Source organism: Schistocerca americana, unplaced genomic scaffold (genome assembly GCF_021461395.2).
Source record: "Schistocerca americana isolate TAMUIC-IGC-003095 unplaced genomic scaffold, iqSchAmer2.1 HiC_scaffold_1469, whole genome shotgun sequence".
Classification (NCBI taxonomy): Eukaryota; Metazoa; Arthropoda; class Insecta; order Orthoptera; family Acrididae; genus Schistocerca; species Schistocerca americana.
In genome coordinates this window covers 23,184-29,183 of record NW_025725553.1, presented here as the reverse complement: position 1 = coordinate 29,183, position 6,000 = coordinate 23,184, and the positions used below count along the sequence as shown (strand labels likewise).

The 6,000-nt window shown below is 51.8% G+C and overlaps 3 non-coding genes across 3 annotated transcripts; all 3 read right to left on the bottom strand.

The window, feature by feature from the left end:
* Window positions 1-1,314: 1,314 nt before the first annotated feature.
* On the bottom strand, window positions 1,315-1,398 carry Trnal-uaa. Its single transcript has one exon. It is a non-coding gene; the product is annotated as a tRNA-Leu (tRNA).
* Window positions 1,399-2,969: 1,571 nt separating this feature from the next.
* On the bottom strand, window positions 2,970-3,053 carry Trnal-uaa. The gene has a single exon. It is a non-coding gene; the product is annotated as a tRNA-Leu (tRNA).
* Window positions 3,054-4,625: 1,572 nt separating this feature from the next.
* Window positions 4,626-4,709, bottom strand: Trnal-uaa. Its single transcript has one exon. It is a non-coding gene; the product is annotated as a tRNA-Leu (tRNA).
* Between the last annotated feature and the right edge of the window lie 1,291 nt (window positions 4,710-6,000).

Here is a 6,000-nt window from a genome sequence, read left to right as displayed (position 1 = left end):
CAAAGAAAACTAGATATTAACGAACGGCGAATAAGACCGTTTCCTAGCAACAGCCACGCTTTGCATTACGCACTCGTGGGAAGCCAATGAAATACTTCATGTGAGGCTCTAACTGTCGGCCTTCACTTTACAATACTTAGGCTCTGCCCCGGTGGTACCGACGCATGCATACTGAAACGCCTTTGGATCGTCAGTGAGTACTTCATATTAGAAATTTCGTGTTCGCCCTGATGCGCATTAAAGGGCCAATTTATCAGAGAAAGTCAGTTCTGCGCCTAGTTACGGTATGTCGCCCTAGCAGCCACCAGGAAATCGGGTTCAGTGGTGCTCGCGTCGCACTCGGCGTTGAGCGCCTGCAGCGCTATCGCCTTCGGCCTCTGGCGCCAGGAGGGAAGGCGACACATCACGGCGCAAGCAGCGCGTAGCAGAAGGCGGTGGTGGTGTGTCGGTCAGCATGGTTGCTTCCCAAGTAGCTGCTCCGGGTTCGAAGCCCGGACATCGCACGGAAGTTGTCTCCTTTACCCAGGAGAGTGTTTTCAACGGTACGAATGGTTTCCCTTCTCCCCTCGTAGGCTAGTGCGGATTACGATTCACAGCATCGTGTGTCCCCATGTGTCGACTTGTCTCGACTTTGCTCGGCTGACGCAAAAGCTGACGCTTGCAAATGGGCGTATATGTAGAGGACAGGCGCTAGAAACGACTGGGAGAGGCCACATCAACAAACACACAACGGACCCTTTCATTTGACTGTGGCCGCATGTTCGCGCCTTTGCGTACCGAGAGCAAGAGGGGGGTCAGCGTGCTGGACCGTACCATTACCGCACAGCAGCACCAAAAACGAAGGAAAAAGGCAAAACTGAAGAAACCAAGACACGCGGACTTCCCAGTTCGTCCCCAGCCGAGCACTAACCACGGCCAACGCTGCCTAATTTCGGTAATCGGACATGAACCCGTGTCGTTGGCACGGCATACAAGTTGGCGAGAATGTTGCCAGACGTGCGGACGTCTTAGTCCGTGTACAGATCACTTGGGATTTGCCTGACAGTCTCTCGCGTTGCCTTTTAGGGAAGGAAAATGGAATAGCCCTGAGCCACAACACAACGACCACGGAAACGTCCGTGAGAAGAGCTAAAACTCGGCACGAGAAAAATATGTTCCGCTATTTGTTTTCGGCCGCTCGAGCTATCGGACGTGCGACGCCTGCACTGCTGTCACTGTCGTCTCTAGTAAAATCTCCACGGCGTGTTTGTGCGTAATGTACTTGTTCTATAAGATGAAGGGAGTATGTTAGTTTCAGAATGTTTTAAAATGCATTGTCAGATGTGGGGTTCGAACCCACGCTCCCTTACGGGAACCAGAGCTTAAATCTGGCGCCTTAGACCGCTCGGCCAATCTGACGTGCGAGACAAGCGCTCCAGTGACTTCCATCTCTAGCAAGATCTCAGGAGCCTCACTCCGAAACCTCTTTCTTTTTTCGGTAGAATGGAATTATGTGAGTTTAATAATATGTAAGACGCAATGTCAGATGTGGCGTACTAAACGCACCCTCGCTTTCGGGAACCAATGTGGCGCATTGGACCGCTTTCTTCCGTCGCTTCCAGTTTGAACTGTAACTAGCAAAACTGTATTTAGTAATAGGAACATTTTCACATTGATGCAAAGAAAACTAGATATTAACGAACGGCGAATAAGACCGTTTCCTAGCAACAGCCACGCTTTGCATTACGCACTCGTGGGAAGCCAATGAAATACTTCATGTGAGGCTCTAACTGTCGGCCTTCACTTTACAATACTTAGGCTCTGCCCCGGTGGTACCGACGCATGCATACTGAAACGCCTTTGGATCGTCAGTGAGTACTTCATATTAGAAATTTCGTGTTCGCCCTGATGCGCATTAAAGGGCCAATTTATCAGAGAAAGTCAGTTCTGCGCCTAGTTACGGTATGTCGCCCTAGCAGCACCAGGAAATCGGGTTCAGTGGTGCTCGCGTCGCACTCGGCGTTGAGCGCCTGCAGCGCTATCGCCTTCGGCCTCTGGCGCCAGGAGGGAAGGCGACACATCACGGCGCAAGCAGCGCGTAGCAGAAGGCGGTGGTGGTGTGTCGGTCAGCATGGTTGCTTCCCAAGTAGCTGCTCCGGGTTCGAAGCCCGGACATCGCACGGAAGTTGTCTCCTTTACCCAGGAGAGTGTTTTCAACGGTACGAATGGTTTCCCTTCTCCCCTCGTAGGCTAGTGCGGATTACGATTCACAGCATCGTGTGTCCCCATGTGTCGACTTGTCTCGACTTTGCTCGGCTGACGCAAAAGCTGACGCTTGCAAATGGGCGTATATGTAGAGGACAGGCGCTAGAAACGACTGGGAGAGGCCACATCAACAAACACACAACGGACCCTTTCATTTGACTGTGGCCGCATGTTCGCGCCTTTGCGTACCGAGAGCAAGAGGGGGGTCAGCGTGCTGGACCGTACCATTACCGCACAGCAGCACCAAAAACGAAGGAAAAAGGCAAAACTGAAGAAACCAAGACACGCGGACTTCCCAGTTCGTCCCCAGCCGAGCACTAACCACGGCCAACGCTGCCTAATTTCGGTAATCGGACATGAACCCGTGTCGTTGGCACGGCATACAAGTTGGCGAGAATGTTGCCAGACGTGCGGACGTCTTAGTCCGTGTACAGATCACTTGGGATTTGCCTGACAGTCTCTCGCGTTGCCTTTTAGGGAAGGAAAATGGAATAGCCCTGAGCCACAACACAACGACCACGGAAACGTCCGTGAGAAGAGCTAAAACTCGGCACGAGAAAAATATGTTCCGCTATTTGTTTTCGGCCGCTCGAGCTATCGGACGTGCGACGCCTGCACTGCTGTCACTGTCGTCTCTAGTAAAATCTCCACGGCGTGTTTGTGCGTAATGTACTTGTTCTATAAGATGAAGGGAGTATGTTAGTTTCAGAATGTTTAAAATGCATTGTCAGATGTGGGGTTCGAACCCACGCTCCCTTACGGGAACCAGAGCTTAAATCTGGCGCCTTAGACCGCTCGGCCAATCTGACGTGCGAGACAAGCGCTCCAGTGACTTCCATCTCTAGCAAGATCTCAGGAGCCTCACTCCGAAACCTCTTTCTTTTTTCGGTAGAATGGAATTATGTGAGTTTAATAATATGTAAGACGCAATGTCAGATGTGGCGTACTAAACGCACCCTCGCTTTCGGGAACCAATGTGGCGCATTGGACCGCTTTCTTCCGTCGCTTCCAGTTTGAACTGTAACTAGCAAAACTGTATTTAGTAATAGGAACATTTTCACATTGATGCAAAGAAAACTAGATATTAACGAACGGCGAATAAGACCGTTTCCTAGCAACAGCCACGCTTTGCATTACGCACTCGTGGGAAGCCAATGAAATACTTCATGTGAGGCTCTAACTGTCGGCCTTCACTTTACAATACTTAGGCTCTGCCCCGGTGGTACCGACGCATGCATACTGAAACGCCTTTGGATCGTCAGTGAGTACTTCATATTAGAAATTTCGTGTTCGCCCTGATGCGCATTAAAGGGCCAATTTATCAGAGAAAGTCAGGTTCTGCGCCTAGTTACGGTATGTCGCCCTAGCAGCACCAGGAAATCGGGTTCAGTGGTGCTCGCGTCGCACTCGGCGTTGAGCGCCTGCAGCGCTATCGCCTTCGGCCTCTGGCGCCAGGAGGGAAGGCGACACATCACGGCGCAAGCAGCGCGTAGCAGAAGGCGGTGGTGGTGTGTCGGTCAGCATGGTTGCTTCCCAAGTAGCTGCTCCGGGTTCGAAGCCCGGACATCGCACGGAAGTTGTCTCCTTTACCCAGGAGAGTGTTTTCAACGGTACGAATGGTTTCCCTTCTCCCCTCGTAGGCTAGTGCGGATTACGATTCACAGCATCGTGTGTCCCCATGTGTCGACTTGTCTCGACTTTGCTCGGCTGACGCAAAAGCTGACGCTTGCAAATGGGCGTATATGTAGAGGACAGGCGCTAGAAACGACTGGGAGAGGCCACATCAACAAACACACAACGGACCCTTTCATTTGACTGTGGCCGCATGTTCGCGCCTTTGCGTACCGAGAGCAAGAGGGGGGTCAGCGTGCTGGACCGTACCATTACCGCACAGCAGCACCAAAAACGAAGGAAAAAGGCAAAACTGAAGAAACCAAGACACGCGGACTTCCCAGTTCGTCCCCAGCCGAGCACTAACCACGGCCAACGCTGCCTAATTTCGGTAATCGGACATGAACCCGTGTCGTTGGCACGGCATACAAGTTGGCGAGAATGTTGCCAGACGTGCGGACGTCTTAGTCCGTGTACAGATCACTTGGGATTTGCCTGACAGTCTCTCGCGTTGCCTTTTAGGGAAGGAAAATGGAATAGCCCTGAGCCACAACACAACGACCACGGAAACGTCCGTGAGAAGAGCTAAAACTCGGCACGAGAAAAATATGTTCCGCTATTTGTTTTCGGCCGCTCGAGCTATCGGACGTGCGACGCCTGCACTGCTGTCACTGTCGTCTCTAGTAAAATCTCCACGGCGTGTTTGTGCGTAATGTACTTGTTCTATAAGATGAAGGGAGTATGTTAGTTTCAGAATGTTTAAAATGCATTGTCAGATGTGGGGTTCGAACCCACGCTCCCTTACGGGAACCAGAGCTTAAATCTGGCGCCTTAGACCGCTCGGCCAATCTGACGTGCGAGACAAGCGCTCCAGTGACTTCCATCTCTAGCAAGATCTCAGGAGCCTCACTCCGAAACCTCTTTCTTTTTTCGGTAGAATGGAATTATGTGAGTTTAATAATATGTAAGACGCAATGTCAGATGTGGCGTACTAAACGCACCCTCGCTTTCGGGAACCAATGTGGCGCATTGGACCGCTTTCTTCCGTCGCTTCCAGTTTGAACTGTAACTAGCAAAACTGTATTTAGTAATAGGAACATTTTCACATTGATGCAAAGAAAACTAGATATTAACGAACGGCGAATAAGACCGTTTCCTAGCAACAGCCACGCTTTGCATTACGCACTCGTGGGAAGCCAATGAAATACTTCATGTGAGGCTCTAACTGTCGGCCTTCACTTTACAATACTTAGGCTCTGCCCCGGTGGTACCGACGCATGCATACTGAAACGCCTTTGGATCGTCAGTGAGTACTTCATATTAGAAATTTCGTGTTCGCCCTGATGCGCATTAAAGGGCCAATTTATCAGAGAAAGTCAGTTCTGCGCCTAGTTACGGTATGTCGCCCTAGCAGCACCAGGAAATCGGGTTCAGTGGTGCTCGCGTCGCACTCGGCGTTGAGCGCCTGCAGCGCTATCGCCTTCGGCCTCTGGCGCCAGGAGGGAAGGCGACACATCACGGCGCAAGCAGCGCGTAGCAGAAGGCGGTGGTGGTGTGTCGGTCAGCATGGTTGCTTCCCAAGTAGCTGCTCCGGGTTCGAAGCCCGGACATCGCACGGAAGTTGTCTCCTTTACCCAGGAGAGTGTTTTCAACGGTACGAATGGTTTTCCCTTCTCCCCTCGTAGGCTAGTGCGGGATTACGATTCACAGCATCGTGTGTCCCCATGTGTCGACTTGTCTCGACTTTGCTCGGCTGACGCAAAAGCTGACGCTTGCAAATGGGCGTATATGTAGAGGACAGGCGCTAGAAACGACTGGGAGAGGCCACATCAACAAACACACAACGGACCCTTTCATTTGACTGTGGCCGCATGTTCGCGCCTTTGCGTACCGAGAGCAAGAGGGGGGTCAGCGTGCTGGACCGTACCATTACCGCACAGCAGCACCAAAAACGAAGGAAAAAGGCAAAACTGAAGAAACCAAGACACGCGGACTTCCCAGTTCGTCCCCAGCCGAGCACTAACCACGGCCAACGCTGCCTAATTTCGGTAATCGGACATGAACCCGTGTCGTTGGCACGGCATACAAGTTGGCGAGAATGTTGCCAGACGTGCGGACGTCTTAGTCCGTGTACAGATCACTTGG